At 35.9% G+C, this 19,457-nt stretch overlaps 1 long non-coding RNA gene across 1 annotated transcript in view; it reads right to left on the bottom strand.

Annotated features, from left to right (window-relative positions):
* LOC138704815 (uncharacterized) overlaps positions 1–19,457 on the bottom strand; it is a 938,645-nt gene that overhangs the window by 770,893 nt on the left and 148,295 nt on the right. Inside the window, exon 2 of the long non-coding RNA XR_011333439.1 lies at positions 11,947–11,990. This is a non-coding gene — a long non-coding RNA (uncharacterized lncRNA). The remainder of the gene's footprint in view (positions 1–11,946; positions 11,991–19,457) is intronic.

Below are 19,457 nucleotides of genomic sequence, written 5' to 3'. Positions count from 1 at the left end.
ATATTATGGAATGCTAAGTACAAGCAAAGCGGTAAAAAGAACAAAAATATCTTGCAATATAACAAAGCGGACAGAGAAGGCTTCCAAAATTATCTTAGAGAAAAGTACTCATCATGGGTAGTAAAGGGCAGTAGTGTAGAAGAATGCTGGGCGGAGTTCAAGCAGATTATACTAACAGGAATGCAGAAATTTATCCCGGTTAAACGCTTATCAAACAATCCCGATCCGGAATATTATAATAAATACATACGGAAACTGAAAAGAAAACTAAGGAAATCCTACAGACAGCGCAAGGAAAGCCTTGCAAAACAAACAAAATTCACACAACTATCGAAAGAACTGCTTAATGCGAAGAAGATAGCGCAGGAAAATTACCTAAACAAACTTTTCAAAGGTGAACAAAACGGGTGGGGGGAATTTTATAAATATGTGAAGAGACGACGCAAGGAAAATTATTCGAGCCTCCCCCTAAAAAATGACCGCAATCAATTTATCGTACAGGACAGCGGAAAAAGCAGAAAAATTAAATTCCTATTATGCCACTGTTTTTGGGATGAGGACAATAGTACCACACTTAGCTTCTGTGGAAAATACGGGTCAGTTTTCTATCAAGCCTAGGGACATAAGGAGAAGGATCTCTAAATTGAAAACTCATAAATCAGTAGGACCTGATGGTATCGCCGGAGACGTACTAAAATTGGGAGGGGAAGCCATGATTCCCTATCTAGTGCGTATATTTGAAATATCAATTAACAATGGTACTGTCCCGCGAGATTGGAAAGATGCAATAGTGGTTCCAATTTATAAGTCAGGGTCTCGCTCTGATACAAAAAATTACAGACCGGTCAGCCTTACCTCTGTGGTTTGCAAACAGATGGAACACTTGATTTCAGCTTATCTAAGGCAGCATTGGGATGACTCAAATTGGTTACATAACTGTCAGCATGGATTTCGGGGGGGCTATTCATGTGAGAGTCAATTAATAACGGTATGTCAGGATTTAGAAGACGGAATAGATTCCAATAGCCAAGTAGATGCAGTGATTATTGACTTTTCACGCGCATTCGATGTAGTCCCACACGATATATTGTTGGTTAAACTACAATCAACGGGGATTGACTTCAGAGTGCTCCAGTGGATCAAGGAATTTTTAACTTGTCGCACTCAGAGAGTACGGGTAGGGGAGGAATTATCAAACCCAATTGAAATTACTTCCGGGGTCCCGCAGGGGAGTGTCTTGGGGCCTCTTCTATTCTTGGCTTTTGTAAATGATCTGCCAGTTAATATCTTATCTAGGGTTCGCTTATTCGCGGATGATTGTATGATATACAGGGAAATAAAAAGTCATGAAGATACTACTCTTCTCCAGAATGACCTCAATAGAATAAATGATTGGGCAATAGCCAACAAAATGAAAATAAATTCTCTAAAGAGCAAAGCCATCAGCTTTACAAGGAAAAGAAATAAAATAGTCGCATCGTATACGTTAGGGGGTGAAACCATTCCGGAAGTTAACAAATGTAAATACCTCGGAATAACATTTAGCAGCGATCTCGGCTGGGGGGAACACGTTACAGACACAGCGGGAAAAGCATGGAGAGCGTTACACTTTGTGATGAGGGTACTAAGAAAAGGTTCTGATAAATCCAAAGAGATTGCATATAAATCACTAGTACGTCCAGTAATGGAATATGGTGCTGCATGTTGGGATCCTTACAGATTAGAACATATTAAGACACTGGAAAAGATTCAAAAACGGGCTCTTAAGTGTTGTTGGAAAAATTCACCATTAAAATGGGACACACTCACGGACAGGAGAACGCGAATTCGATTATGCGCACTGTTCAAAACATACAGAGGTGAGCCTGCCTGGAAAGAAATAAAAAATAGGTTGCAGCCGCCAAATTACTCTTCAAGGAACGACCACTCATATAAATTGAGGGAAAGAAGGCAGAGGACGGACACTGGAAAGTTTTCTTTTCTCAATCGTACTATCAGGGACTGGAATGCTTTACCTGCAGACTTACTAAAGGCTTTACCAACAACCAAAAATGTATTTAAAAATAGGCTTAAGGACCTTACTAATAGACGGTAATTATACACAGTACTTAAAGGGTGTAAATGATATGTTGTTATTGAAGTGTTGTATCAGTGAAGAATTATGTTGTGTCAGTGAAGTGTGTTGTATCAGTGAAGAAGTATGTCGTGTCAGTGAAGTGTGCTGTGTAAGGGAAACGTGTTCCTGTCAGTGAAGCTGTATAGGTTATAGTGGCAGTGCAAAGTATTTGAACAGTGAAATGTTTTTGAAGTGTTAGTGAAATCAGGATAGAATCAGTGAAATGTGTCGTAGTTCCAGTGCAGTGAGTGAGTTGACAGCGAAATGAGTGTAATGTTGAAAGGTACTTGTGCAGATATGAACATATACTCGTGGGTTTTAGTTCGATCTTAGTTTTAAGATACAAATTAGAATATTTCAAATGTTATTTTAAGTGATCGTTTCATTTAATTTAGTATATTCCCTGTTGTTGTTGTTATTATTATTGTTATTATTATTATTATTAGTATTAATTATTAGTATTATCATTAATTGTATTTTTAATTAATAAGTTTATTATTGTCATTATTGAGTGTAATTAGTTACCACTGCCACCGGGTATATACCCATTGCAGTGTGAATAAATACATACATACATACATAATACGAAAAAGAATTAAGATAACATTTTGAAAAATATTCGGAGATAAATTAGTATTATTATAAATTTAATAATAATAATAATAATAATAATAATAATAATACTTACTTACAAATGGCTTCTAAGGAATCCGGAGGTTCATTGCCGCCCTCACATAAGCCCGCCATCGGTCCTTGTCGTGTGCAAGATTAATCCACTCTCTATCATTATATACCACCTCCCTCAAATCCATTTTAATATTATCCTCCCTTCTACGTCTCGGCCTCCCCAAAGGTATATTTTCCTCCGGTCTCCCAACTAACACTCTATATGCATTTCTGGATTCGCCCATACGTGGTACATGCCCTGCCCATATCAAACGTCTGGATTTAATGTTTCTAATTATGTCAGGTGAAGAATACAATGCGTGCAGTTCTGTGCTATGTAACTTTCTCCATTCTCCTGTAACTTCATCCCTCTCAGCCCCAAATATTTGCCTAAGAAACTTATTCTCAAATACCCTTAACCTATGTTCCTCTCTCAAAGTGGGAGTCCAAGTTTCACAACCATAAAGAACAACTGGTAATATAAATGTTTTATAAATTCTAACTTTCGGTTTTTTTGACAGCTGACTGGATTATAAAAGGTTCTCAACCGAATAATAACACGCATTTCCTATATTTATTCTGTGTTTAATTTCCTCCCGAGTATCATTTATATTTGTTACTGTTGCTCCCAGGCATTTTAATTTTTCCACCTCTTCGAAGGATAAATTTCCAATTTTTATATTTCCATTTCGTACAATATTCTCGTCACGAGACATAATCATATATTTTGTCTTTTCGGGATTTACTTCCAAACCTACCGCTTTATTTGCTTCAAGTAAGATTTCCGTATTTTCCCTAATCGTATGTGGATTTTCTCCTAATATATTCACGTCATCTGCATAGACAAGCAGCTGATGTAATCCGTTCAATTCCAAACCCTCTCTGTTATCCTGAACTTTCCTAATGGCACTCTCCAGAGCAAAGTTAAAAAGTAAAGGTGATAGTGTATCTCCTTGCTTTAGTCCACAGTAAATTGGAAACTGACCAATACGCACTCTACTGTACGTTTCACAGAGACACATTTTCATTAATCGAACTAGTTTCTTGGGAATACCAAGTTCAATAACAATATCATGATTACAGATGTCTCTGTCTATAGCATCTTTCATACACATTGCAACCCACTCATACAACAGCTTTCATGTGATCTACCTCTTTCCCTTCCGTCTCCCAATTAGTATCTTCCTTAGTATTATGTTCTTTGGCATTTGTTTTCGATGTCCATTTCATCTCAAACGTTTCGCTTTTGTTATTTCTAAATTTATCCTATCAGCCTGCATATATCCTTATTCTACTACTTATTTAGAATTCTATATTTTCTGGGTATTCGCACTGACCTCCCCCAAAAATACAATTCCAACACCACTAATCTCTCGACTTGCTGTCTGTTCACTGTTCATGTTTCTCCCCATTTAACAGATGATGATGATGTTGACGGTAACGATGACGATGACAATGGCAATAGCGATGACGAAGATCACGTCGACGATTAATTTGAAGGTGAAGTTGAAGATAATGATGATGGAGAACTAGTGAAAACAAAAGTCAGTTTTTCACAGGGAGATTATGTACTTGTCCATCCGTTAACTTTGTGTCAGAGCGCAAGCTTACGGTATCAATGGAACCCATCTCTAACACGAATGATATATAAATGAAGATTAAGTAAATTAAGAATATTAAATCCATTGAAGGCAAACCTGCCTTTCTGCAGGTTTAATCCTACGAGTAGTCATTAGGGGCCGTATTCATAGACATTCTTGGAGCGGGCTTCGGGTGGATGATCAGCAAACTAACGTTTTTCGTATTCATAAACCAATGTTAGCGATATGATACACACACATATATATATATATATATATATATATATATATATATATATATATATATATATATATATATATATAATTTTAATATACCGAAGTATATATAATATTTCCATGTAGATATTCTGCGTCATCATACGATGAAGGAGTAATGGAACGGAGAAAAATTCTCTCCGGCGCCGGGATTTAAACCCGGGTTTTCAGCTCTACGTGCTGATGCTTTATCCACTAAGCCACACCGGATACCACCCCGGCGTCGGATAGAATCGTCACAGATTAAGCTCCAAATCTTGGGTTCCCTCTAGTGGCCGCCATCTGCACTACGTCATAGATGTCTATGAACGTAGGACCGAAGTCCACACATGTGCTGAGGTGCACTCGTTATGAGTGACTAGTTGGCCGGGATCCGACGGAATAAGTGCCGTCTTAAATCACGAAGTGATTTACGCATATCATATATATTACTTTAATGTACCGAAGTACATATGATATTTCCATGCAGATATTCTGCGTCATCATACGATGAAAGAGTAATGGAACGGAGAAAAATTCTCTCCGGAGCCGGGATTTGAACCCGGGTTTTAAGCTCTACGTGCTGATGCTCTATCCACTAAGCCACACCGGATATGATGACGCAGAATATCTGCATGGAAATATCATATGTACTTCGGTACATTAAGATAACATATATGATATGCGTAAATCACGAAGTGATTTAAGACGGCGCTTATTCCGTCGGATCCCGGTCAACTAGTCACTCATAACGAGTGCACCTCAGCACATGTGTGGACTTCGGTCCTACGTTCATAGACATGTATGACGTAATGCAGAGGACGGCCACCAGAGGGAACCCAAGATTTGGAGCTTAATCTGAGACGATTCTGTCCGACGCCGGGGTAGTATCCGGTGTGGCTTAGTGGATAAAGCATCAGCACGTAGAGCTGAAAACCCGGGTTCAAATCCCGGCGCCGGAGAGAATTTTTCTCCGTTCCATTACTCTTTCATCGATATGATACGTGATATGATATGAATCCTGTACAAGTAACCAGTCGATAGCCAGGGCTAGATTAGCACGCTCGTAGCGCGGGCTAGCGAAATGTCTATGCATAGCACCCTTGGTGAGCTAATTCTACCAAGCTGTTGTGTGCTAACACATGGTCAAGAGTAATAAAGTTGAGTTAGAAAGAGTGGGTGAAGAAAGAATGATGCTGAAACTTATCAGGAAGAGGAAAAGAAATTGGTTGGGTCACTGTCTGAGAAGAAACTGCCTACTGATGATGCACTGGAAGAGTTCGGGGCAGAAGAAGATATCAGATGATACACGACATTAAGATATATAGGGATCATATGCGGAGACTAAGAGGAAGGTAGAAAATAGGAAAGACTGGAGAATTCTGGGTTTGCAGTGAAAGACCTGCCTATGGGCAGAACATGTATGCATGTGTGTAAGATATGTAGGCCTATGTTTATGTGTGTAAGCAAGCAAGCAAACAACCATGCATGCATGTATATATGTATTGTGCAAATCAAGCTTTCAAGTATAACTCCCTGTAAAGTTGATTTGAATAATTTCAAGGAAAAAATTGTTCCGGGGCCGGGTATCAAATCCGGGACTTTGGTTAAACATACCAACGCTTTACCAACTAGCTACCCGGGAAATCTACCAGACACCGATCCAATTTTTCCTTCTATATCCACAGACCTCAAAGTGGGCTGACAACCGTCAAGCAACCAACATTGTGTGCACACTAATTCTGTGTGAATTAAATTGTGGTTTTCTGTTAACTAGCAGTGACGTATTGTTCGTTCTAGTTATATACTGCTTAAGGGACACTAGGACTGGGTTAAAAAAGGGTCAAAAAATCAATTTTCGGTTTCTTGTACGAAAATTTTCCTTGGGTAATTTAGAAGTTGACAGTAAAGGGTTTTTTGCCTCTATGTCTTCTTTGAGATTTAGGAGCAATTTTATAATAGGCCTGCTCTATAGGCTTATGTCATTGTATCTCTTTTCACAAATTCGGCTTTTCCTCGAAATTATATGTATGATGTTAAAATATACTCCATGCACACACAGCTTTCATCAAATTCAATTATTGCATTCGTACGTGTGAATGCATAAACTATATTACCTGAGATCTAGCGTTGAGTAATATTAAATATCTTGAAAATTAGTACGATGAAAGAGTAGTGGAACGGAGAAAAATTCTCTCTGGCACCGGGATTTGAACCCGGGTTTTCAGCTCTACGTGCTGATACTTTATCCACTAAGCCACACCGGATTCCCATCCCGGTGTCGGATCGAATCCTCTCAGTTTTAAGTTCCACCTTGAAGCGGTCGGCCTTCGTTGGGGCGCCGAAATATGCAGCGGTCGTCTGTCGTCGTCGTTGGGGTCGCCATGTCTGCGACGGTCGTCTGTCGTCGTCGTTGCTGGTGCCCACGACGCCTTTCCTTGCCCTCGGCTGCCAGCTCAGTCGTATATGGAAAGTATCTCGAGGAGGCACGTCGATGTCAATAATTAACTATGTACACAGATTAATTTGGGCGCCAGCCTCCTCGAGATTACTCCGGTAGAGGATGAGGTCCCAGGTCAGCTGCAAAACGGTCGGGACATGGGGTTTGGGAGACGTGCTCGTAGGTTGAAATGATGTAGGCGCACACCAGAAGTTGTTGGTAAGAACTATGAAAACGTTTATTATTATTATTAAGTGTTCGTTTCAGATTAGCAGAAATGCGCGTCCAAGTGTATAATATCTCGCTCTCACTTCCCGCAAGTTGGTATACTAATTTCTGAGTTCACGTAATTATATAATTTGTACTATAAAACACCAGTAATAAAACGGACAGTTGATAACGTGATGAGAGGAAAGAATTCAGACTTATAATAATAATGCAACACACGACTTCTTACTACACCCACTAAAAAATTCTAAGTCCGTAAATTGTTATACTTCCGAGTTAGGTTTGCCGAGAATATGTGGAGTGCAACCTCTCCGTACGCGTTGTATATGCCTTCTGTCTATCTGCCAAATCTATCCTCCACTTTCAACCACCAAACATAGAATTTCGCCCTCCTATCTATATATCACGTGTCTCTATTAAGAATCCTGATTGGCCATGATTACACTTACGTCACTTAAGACGCGTTCTTCAAAAATTGTTCGTTAACTAGAACATCCCCTTACTTCCGGGGTTCTGACAATTCTCTGACATATACCAGATCATCTCTTTTGGAACCTGGCTTGGCGTCATCTTACTGACCACCCGCAGGCAAAGTCCATACATTCCCTCATCAGTCAACTCCACGCCTGGACACATGTTTCCTGTCCGCCTAGCTTCCTTTCGGCCTTCCTGTCCACCTGTTACTTCCGTCTCAGATTTTGAAACTAACTTACACGTCCGCGCATCCTATCCATATAAGAATATTAACACGAAATACTAATCTAATGGAAATCTCCTCATCCTATACGAGGAACCGTCTCAACCTCTTGGGTTCCCTCTGGTGGCCGCCCTCTGCACTACGTCATAGATGTCTATGGACGTAGGACTAATGTCCACACATGTGCGGAGGTGCACTCGTTATGAGTGACTGGTTGGCCGGGATCCGACGTAATAAGCACAGTCTTAAATCACAAGTGATTTACGCATATATATATATATATATTAATATATATTAAAATTAGTACTTAAAAATATTACGTTCATTCAAAATATGAATAAATCAATGTTCAATCTCAAAAAATTTAATGTTTCTAAACGAGTATGAATATCTCATCACTAAAATATTTCCCGTGCATCAGAGTCCATATGAAGCATATGAACTTGCTGTATTTAAAAGTAATGCGCATGGGACATTTTGATTATGTCACTAATTTGCATAATTACAATAAAATTAATTTCAAAACTACCAATCCGATATACCTGAACATTTGCACACACATTATTCATAATGCACCTAACAAAGAGTTAAAAATGCAAGAAATCGGATTAAAATCGTAAAAATTTCAAAACTCAGTCATAATGTTCCCTTAAATAAGTTTCACTTCAACAAGGATCATTGTATTGTATCTAAATTGAAATCCGTAAGATATTACAATTATTGGTAACTAGTTCCACATGTGCGACGAATTCCTACACTTTTTACGAGCACTTGCTTCAGCTTTAATAACCCTCAATTTTGGAATGACTCATTAATATCCAATTATTATATTTCACACATTTCATTCATTACACGTAACTGTGAAGTGACTCTGCATATATTGGCGTTCTGTACACACTTCTTCCATTACACTTCATTATGAATGTTAATTAACCTCACAGCAGAACTAAGCACAGAGTATTCATTACGTGTACGTTGCAGCAAATGTAGGTTATAACAAACATTTTGTCTAATTTCGTGATCGTGTATAACGAAGTGAGATTACTAAGTGCTGAGTAGGAATCAATATATGGCATATACGGAAATAATATACATTATGTTAAATTCCAATGAAGACTTTTGTGATAACACAACGGAATGCTTTAATTTGCAGGTAGCTGTGGCATTCATTCCGTAACGTGTATTGGTTTGAATTAGGATTGTAACATTACATCATTCAAATCAACAGTTACGACGAACTGTAATGAAGTGCATACTAGAGCCGTGCAATGTTCGAATATGAGAGGGGATATCAAGATATTACAAACTTCGCCGTACTCCATAGGCATCCCAACAGTACGTTGAAGTGAAGCATGTAAACTAATTCTTCTTCTTCTTCTTCTTCTTCTTCTTCTCTTCTCTCTAGGCTTCCAGCCTGTTAATCCAGAGTATCTCTTCATCTACTTAATGGTCTTCCTGGGGATCTTCTTCCGGATGGGTAGTTATCCCTGGCGATTCTCGCAATTCTATCCTCTTCCATTCGAGATACATGCTTATTCCATTGTTGCCTTCTTATTTGCGTTCATTCTCTGACTGGTTGTATTTTGCATTGTTCTCTGATCTATCATTCCGTATATGGTCCCTTCTTGTGATTCCTACTATTTTCCTTAAGGTTTTCATTTCTGTTGTATCCAACATCTGTTTCGTTTTTGCTGTTTCAGGTCTTATTTCAACTGCATAAGTGAGAATAGGGCGCACGACGGTCTTGTAAATTCGAACCTTAGGTTCAATGTGGAGATATTTATTTCCCGATACTCTATTTGCTTTAGTAACTTGGTTTAAAATTTCGTTTTGTAAAAGGCCTGAGCTTGATAAATGGAAGCCAAGATATTGAAAGCACATCACTTGTTCAATTATTTGTTTTTCCAATTCTAATTTGCATCGTATTTTGCCTTTAGTGTAGGTATTTTAAACCCATAATTTTTACAGCTGGTATTGAACTGATGTAACATTCTTTGCAGATCATCTTCGCATTCTGTTACCAATATTACATCATCAGCATAACATACCATTTCTATTTCTTTACTTCCCATTTTATATCCTTTCTGAGTCTTTGTTTCTTTAATTATTTCTTCCATTACCATAATAAAAAGTAAAGGACTCAATGAGTCTCCCTGACGAACACCTTTATTAACACCTATTGCACTTATTAGGTGATCGTTTACTTTGATCCTTACTGTATTGTCTGAATATATATTTAAAATAAGAGCAATCAGCCCATCTGGTACATTATTTTTAGTTAAGATTTTTAAAATAGTATTTAACTGCTAAGAGTCAAATGCTTTTTCTGAATCGATAAAACATAAAAATGCTTGTTTGTTGAACTCCAAGGCCTTTTCGGTAATCTGTCGGACTACAAAAATTGCATCAGTGCATGATCGGCCTACTCGAAATCCCTGTTGCTCATCACTTAGTGTGATAAGTTCTGATAGCTTACTGTGGATAATTTTAGTCGTTATTTTTAGAACCGTATTTAGGAGGTTAATTCCTCTATAATTTTCAAGTATTTGTTTATTAACCTTTTTAAATATAGGTATCAGAATACTTGTTTTTCATTCTTGATTTATACTTAAATTGGTAAAAATCTGTTTCTGTAGCTTCACAATTTCTTTATGCAAGGTTTCTCCTCCGTATTTTAACATTTCGTTCGTTATTTCATCGGGACCAGCAGATTTTCGAATTTTCAGTTTTTTAATTACACTGATCACATCTTCTTCTGTAGGTTCTACAATAGTTATGCGTGTCTCTTCTAACGAGTTCATTGTAGTATAATTTCAGTTTCTACTTTTATCTACAATAATAATGGGTTATACAGGGACATCATTTTATTTTTACTAACATTTTTAATATTAACCTGGCTATATCTTCGGATTAAAGGTCTAGAACCGGAAACACCGCTTGCTCCCCCTTCCAAGACTGGAGTTCGATGATACTGACGTAAAATACAAATCACTTTACTACGTATAGGAGGGAAGAAAAGTAGTTCATCCATTTATGTAAACTAGGAAATATAGCAATTTTGAGTTTGATAATTTTCATTGGGTTTTTGTTTAATCAAAATACAGTACAGTATTAACAATGAGTGTTTATACTCACGAACTTAGCTATCCATTCGGACGTATTAATTATGCAGTGTATATTGCACTGTTACAGCACATTAGCGTACAATATAGAGAATGAAGTCAAATTGAAAAATAATCATAATATGGTTATTTAAACACATTTTTGAAAATGGTGGCCGCTCATTTCCATACATGCTTCAGTTCTTTTGTGCATATTATCGCACTATTGACTATTGTACCTAATTCCAATTACCAGTTTCGTATTTCGTACGAGTAACTCATGTTGAAATAATTCTATACCTACTCTATAAAAGAGTACCTTACGTACTGTAAGTTTAATCTTCACTTCTGCCCGATCCGAAAAGATAAAATTACTCAGAAATGCTATCTACTGTCCGTTCAAGTGGTTTTGTCGCAGGGACGTAGAAAGGGGACAGTTAATTACTTAACGAGGCCCTTTTATTGAAGTTATTTTAAACAGTTCTATAATATTACGTAGACGTCCAATTCCTAACAGAAATATGAATGTTTTCAGAAAGGCGCTAAGACAGACCAGCTACTAGACTTTACAGAGGGGCGAACAGATCAGGTGGGGGAAACCGGGATGCGACGTAGGCAAACGGAAGACAGTACCTGTGCGAAAATATGATTCAATATTGAAAGCTCTTTCGTCACTGGAAAACGCGAACATATTCTGGAACGTACTATACTCACTAACTCAGTACTGCATACGCGGCCTTGGTTCTGTGTGGAAGTTTACTAGTAGAGGGTGTGGGAGTGAAGTACATTCAAAAACTCAGGTACAATAAAAATGTAAGTAAAAATAAAATGATGTCCCTGTATAATAGTGTTTATTAACTTACCCCGTCTGTATGAACGCGCCTTCGTGCCCAGCTTTCTTCAAAACCTGAAACACGACACACAAAATTGCTATAGTTTTACAAGTAAATGTTTTTATATAGTGTTGGAGTACATACATAAGATGTAGAGAGTGAACCGTAAGCAATGTCATTAATTTCAGGGGGTTATTCTTTGAGATATTTCAAACAAATAGTTGAATACAATTTTGTTCTTCTTTGTTCTATATACACTTTTAATACTTTTATAAGCACTGATTAACGTTGTAACTTCTTTACTGTGTTAATATGAGGAATTTTACCTGGCTGATAGTTTTGAAGTGATACACTTCATTGTCCGAAACCTAAAGAAGAATATCACTTCGAAACTAGTCAGCCAGGTAAAATTTCTAACATTAACATAGTAAATAAATTATTAAGTTACTCATAAATTATTTGGTCGTTTTTGCTTTCTTTTCCAGATAAAAATGTTTATGTTAAATATTTCAGAACTCATTTTGCAAAAACCATTGATTTAATTGCCAATATGCTCAGTCAATTTAAGATAGCTGTGTATTATGATAATGTATAGAAATTATTTTATTTTGTTTTTTAAATTTTCAGAAATTTTATCCGAACAAATATAGCATTTTAAAATTCCTTTTCAGAACGAAAAGTTACATTTGTTCGGATAAAATTGTTTCACATTTGAAGGACACAACTAAAATTCTTCCAAGCATTTATTATCATAATACACTGCTTCGTTAAATTGACTAAGCATATTGGGAATTAAATCAATGGCTTTCCGAAAACACGCTACGAAATGTTTCATATGAAACAATTTTTATCTAAAGGAGCAAAACTGTATGAAATTTTGTTTGAAATCTCGCAAAAAATAACGCCATGAAATTAATGACATTATTTTCGGTTTACCATGTATATTAAGTGTGGGAGAAATGACACATTTATTACATCAAATGAAACAGTCTTAAATATGTATCCATCTCAAACTTTTAATAACACAAGAACCATGGCGGAGCACAAATAAAAAAATACTAGTAATACACGATAGGAATATACAATATAGTTCATCACAGATCTTTATTTCTAATAGATCGGAAATTACCAAGTCCGAAACTGTGGAACACTTCGTACTTTTACTGCATTATGACATTTTTCGAAAGTAGGGTAAAGGTTGGTAATATTGTGATACAAGTAATGTTGTGATAGTTCTTTTGAGAATTTATTACAATTATAATGAGCGAGAGAAGGACCGGTTTTTTTGCAGGAAATTATCCACGAACATTTCCTTAATACGTTGACGCAAAAAACCGATCTTCCTCTCGCTCAGTAAAATTGTAATAAATTCTTAAAAATAACTATCACAATATTACTCCTATCACAGTATTTCTAACCTTTACACTATAGAAAGTCAAGCTAGTATATCCCATGACAAAGGTAATGATGATTTTTACAAAGTATTTGAGCACGCACATAAAACATCATAAAAGCAAAGAAGGTAACTCATAATCACAATTACAAACTTTGAATAACACAAGAAACACAGTGCTTAACAAATAAATATACTGGTGTAACACGCTATTAATACTGTATAATATAGTTCGTCAGAGGTTCTTATTTCTGCTGGATTGGAAATGAATAAGTTAGGAACTGTGGACGGCGTTGAACGTTTACAAGGATATATATCTGCATTGTGGTATCTTTCGGGAGTATAAATATAAAGTAAAATTCGGATACCCCGTGACAAAGATAAGGATAATAATTTTATAAAATGTTTCAGTAAGTACATAACGAATTGTATGTTGTGGACGAGTAAGAAGTAACTCTCAGCTAATATATTACAATTTGTTTCAGGTAGTCTTAATATCTTTCAGTCACAAACTTTGAGTAACACATAAAAGATAGTATTAAATATCTTAAAAATACTATATAACAGTGCGATTGGGGTCTATATACTTAGTCAGAAGTTGTTATTTCTATTAGAACGGAAAGTACGAAGTTCAAAGCTGCTGATGGTGTTTCGCTTATTACTAGAAATTATATCTGTATTATGATATCTTTCAAGTAAAGGAAGTAAAGCTAAGTTGTTTCGTAACAAAGATAATGACGATGACAATAATAATAATAATAATAATAATAATAATAATAATGATGATGATGATGAACTTAATACCTAACATTGTAGGTCCTGTTGTTTTGTTTCAAGAACAAATACGTCATACATCAAACACTTTAAGGGGTTAGGTATAGCTTACAGCAGTAACATTTTGGAAATATTCAACATTTTTTGCTCCATTACTGTATTTTGTACAATAATTAAAATTAGTTCGTGTAAAACTCTGTCCTTCTGCTATATAAAAAAATATTTTTACAATTTAAAAAATATTTATTACTTTTTTGTTTCCAAATTCAGAATGGTGGCAGTTCACTCTGCAGTGATGAAGTGTTTCTCACATAACTCAAAAACTATTCAACATTCTGTGATTAAATTTTTTCTGTGTGTTTATGCGTGTCATATTTACAGTATGGCGCAAATTCACTTCTCTACCTTTGATATATTGCCTAAAAAAGAAGTAAATTAATTTACAATGGTCAAATATCAGTATTTTCTTCTAACATCAAATAAAAAAATAAATTATTTATTAAGGAATGTAGTTGAAATGGCATGATATTGTAAACATGAGTATCGGCAATAAAATAAAAGGGAGAGGGCATGAAAAAGTTAACAAGTTTATGAGTTATGAGGGAAACGCTTCATCACTGCACAGTGAACCGTCACAATTTTGAAAAAAAAAATTTAATCGTTTTTTTATATAGCAGAAGGACAGTGTTTTACACATACCAAATTTTTTATTGTACAAAATACAGTAATGGAGGAAAAAAATGTTGAATATTTCCAAAAATTTTACTGCTGTAAGCTGTACCTAACCCCTTAAAGTTATCTGGAATGTTAGGCACTTTTTCATGAAACAATTAATTCATTCATTATCCATTCACAATTTTGTATAATTTTTATTTATTCATTCTTTCTAAAATGAGTGTAATTCCTCTAAAATTTCATGATTTCTAACAAAGTGTATCTGGAAGGTTTTCATTTTAATGTTATGTTTAATCCTAATACATTTTCATTGTAAAAGATTCAATCTATAATTCTTTCTTTTCCGTTGGTTATTTAACGACGCTGTATCGACCGCTCGGTTATTTAGCGTCGATTTAATTGGTGACAGCGAGATATTTGGCGAGATGAGGTCGAAGATTCGCCATAAGTTACATGATATGGCCTTACAGTTGGGGAAAACGTCGGAAAAAATCCAACCAGGTAATCAGCCCAAGCGACAATCGAACCCACGCCCGAGAGCTGCTTTGATTCGGCAGGCAAGCGCCTTACCTGACTGAGCTACGCCGGTGGATATCTGTATTATTTTACACCAAAACAATAAAACATTAATGACTGTAACTCTAATACTCTGATTATGTCGCATCTCGATTTCCCCCACCTGTTTCTGCTGACTTCTCTGTAAAAGGCTAGTAGCTGGGATGTCGGTTTCTTTTTTGAAAATATTTATTCGGTATTGAAATATTACGTAATATTATACAACTGCTTAAAATACCATAACGTAAAGTAAAGGGCCCCGGAAAGTAAAGTAAGCAACTGTTACGTGCTTCCCTCGTTTCGCCGACCCTGCGGCATAACCACTCAGTCGAACAGTAAGTATAACAAACTACACGAGTAAGAAATTTCCCTGTAGGTTAAATGAAGATATAAAACAAACCGGTAGCCATGTGAAACTTTCGTAACTCCTACCAGTACGCATTTGAGCGTATGTATCGGAACTTTCAAGTCTCTCGCATGTGTGGAACCTAAGTCAAATAATTTATGTGCAGCAAATATTGAATTGTAAATATTGGGACGCGGTGAGAAGTGAGAGTTCACTGCCCGAGGCTGCACGTGTGTTCGCACTCCCTACATGCCGAACACAGCGCAGAGGATTGCACTCCCTGCCTAATCCAATCTACCTGTACTCCGCTGCTGCTCAAGCCATCCAGAATGATATTCAATTGACACATATCCCAAAACTTTTCCAGATCTACTCATCTCCCTATCTGTCTGCAAATTTGTTCTCTACTGCTCTCTGTGCCTGAAGCAGTCTTCCTGTCTGTTTACCTGTATCTCAAGCTGCCTATCCATCTGCAGGGTAGAAGTGATATACAGTAGAGCAGCCGTGACGAAAATGTGACTCGCGAGCACAATGTGGCTCGCAATGATAGCTATGCATTTCTCTTGCTTCCTACTCCCCCAACCCCCACCGTCTCACTCACTGGAGTCAAACTCCGTTCCATTTGTATTTGTCTCTGACCTGCGAGTGGCGTATCATCGCAATGGCTTTCTCGAAACCATGTACTCTACAAAAACAGGATGGGAGGACGTATTTTTTTTTGCTGTCAATATGATTAGAATATTAAATGTATGATTTGTTCACAAGCATGACGAGAAAACGGTTGTATAACATAAAACGGCATTATACTACGTGTCACTCATGAAACATTAAAAGGTTAACTGTTATTATTATTATTACTATTATTATTATTATTATTATTATTATTATTATTATTATCCCTGTACGTCGATCCTTTTTCAGCAGATGCACGAAAAATGCGGTTAGATCTTCAATTTAAATTCACAGATTTACAATGTGATGTTAAATGAAAGCTAGATGTAAGGACTTGACAAATGTTGAACTTTTCAAATCGTTGCCAAAAAATAAATATCCGAAGCTTCATTCTGTCACTTACTCAGTTGAAGCCATGTTCACTACAACTTACGTTTGTGAAAAACAATTTTCAACAATGAAAATAGTAAAAACCATATTTAGAACACGACTGACAAACAAATACCTTCGTGATCAACTACGATTGGCAGTAAGTGACATAATTCGTGATTTTGAAACTCTGTCGCAGAGACATTCTGAAGACAATTAATTTTAGGTTGTAATGATGTGGCCTATGTTTTCTTATTCATTTCTTTCCTCGTTACACGTACTAAACATTAGTTTGTAACCTTATACTGTATAAAATAATATTTAAGTGTTTGATGTAACGAAAATGAAAATCCGTTAATAATATACAGTAACTCAGACAGTTGCTCCACTTACCCTTCGGGTGTCCGCCTCCCTCCATAGATAGTATGCACTTTGCAGGTTACACAGTGGCTTGGCGCACGATCATACTTACGCCACGGCTGCAGTAGAGCATCGATTATCCGAATACCGATCAACCGAAAGCGTTCCAATCGGCAAATTCAAATTTGCGCGCGCGCCATGAACAAGTTTTCCTAGCGCTATTTGCGAGATAGGAGAAAAAAATGAGTCTCAGCTCTGAAGCAAAAAAGGAATTTGGACTTCTTCTACTAAACTGTAGGCTACTTTAATAGCAATTTTGAACTTGTCAAACTAGGCTAGTCAGTTCTTTATGTTATTTGTAAGACATGTGATACAAAATATATACTGTATGTACAGTTTTTGTTTAATATCAGTGTTTCTTTGCTTCATACTGCTCCTATGATACCGGTACAATTTGTTTTCGTAAATGATCGGTTATCCGAACACCCCCCGTCCCCAATTGTTTCGGATAATCGATGCTTTACTGTAATTCTGTCGATTGAACACGGCAATAGAGTACGTTAAAATAAACAAAAAACTATTCCTATTCGTTTTGCAATGAAGTATATGGGTAATAAGAAATTTAAACTGAAAGACGGCATAGTTTCGTAACAGCACATTGGCGGCTAACTTACGAAAAGACACCCACGCACGTGGTCTGAATAGCAGCGTTCCGTTCCTTAGTTATTTCTGTAAGGTTGCCATACATCCTAATGGCAAGAATAACGATGTACAGTTTCCCTGGAAAAGGATGAGACGATTGAATATTCCTAAGTCTCAGATGTAAGACAATGCGCATGATCGGAGACCAGAGCACTGATACACAAGATAACGAATATTGAGTTACTTAAATTCAGGCTATTTGGTTTGTTACTAGCATCGTTCCGAAATTCACTTCAAAAACTGCAAAAAATATGATAATATTACGTAAATAAAGAATAAATATATACATAAATCGTGTAGTTAAATCGACAATGGACCTTCATGACTAGATCGACACTCCTCACAGAAAGGAACGCTTTCATGTGGTTTCAATAGCTCAGACGGTAAGACTTCAGCGTGTTGTGTAGAAGAGTGCGAGTTCGATTCTTAGTCTACACAACGATTTTTTTTTTGTCTAAATAACGTTGAAATAGCTAAGTAACGTTGAATTAGAGATTTACAAAGTCCTGAGATTAAGTGTTAATGATCGCAAACAATACAAAATTACAAGTTATTATATTATAAACGTTAATCTAATGAATGCACGTATACACACATATACAAGGTAAATGCATATATATTAAAAACTAACAATTAAAATGAAATTAAAACTATATGTAATAATAGACAAACTTTTACAAAGGTTTAGAGTCCTTAGGCTAAGTCATATGTTGAGTAATTATTACAATATTTTATTAGTAGCTTTCCCATATGTGTAAGAAATGCACTCGCACAAAACAATTTTTGTTAAAAGTATGGCTTTGGATTATTTCATTCTCACCCCTTCAGTTAATTTTAACTATTATATCTACGTGTTTGCAATAGTGTTTCATTTAATGTGAATCAATTTTATTCATGTTATGATTGAATGAAAAAGCACTGTTGCAGTTGACTAATTACATATATTAATACTAATTCTTAAATGCATCTGTTAAATAACCTATTGCAGTATCTTTTGCAAAATCTTGAATGTTTAAGTTGTTAATAATATTTCTGTACTATATACTATAATACGTTAAAAGAATTTGCAATAGATTTGGGATCCTCTATTTTATAATCATTGGTTTTAATGAAAAAAATATTTTATTTCTTAGGATATCTACAAGTTTAAATTTAATAATATTCCGAATAGGTTTAATTGTATTATCTGAATTTTGTACTTTTCTATTCAAATATATTCTATTTCCCTGTTTCATAATTTTTGATAAATTACACTGTACGTTTTGCAGTATTTAAGAACATGAGGATCATTACATTGCAACACATTACATATAGATTCTTCTTTTTAATACATGAGATAAGTCCCTGCGTTATCTCTATGTTTTTACTTTTGAATTTTTTCACAACACTGAGTGGAGAACATCCACTGAAGTGATTATGAAATTAAGTGAAAAATTCAATACATTTACTCTTAATATCAGTAGTACCAGTATCATATATGTTTTTCCAAGATTCATTTTGTAGACATAAATGTAAATAATCACCAGTTACAGCATTTACGATCCTTTCTTAGTTTTTAAATTAATATTTTGAAATTGATCAGTGGCATTGGAAACACTTAGGATTTGTTTATCATGTTCAGACAAGCCATTGACTATAGGTTCTGTCGAATAGGAATTCAGTCTAATTTTGTTTACAAAATATTTATCAATGGCT

This window comes from Periplaneta americana, chromosome 8, assembly GCF_040183065.1.
Source record: "Periplaneta americana isolate PAMFEO1 chromosome 8, P.americana_PAMFEO1_priV1, whole genome shotgun sequence".
Classification (NCBI taxonomy): Eukaryota; Metazoa; Arthropoda; class Insecta; order Blattodea; family Blattidae; genus Periplaneta; species Periplaneta americana.
Note: the sequence above shows the minus strand (reverse complement) of the source record. Positions and strands in the feature narration are given on the sequence as shown.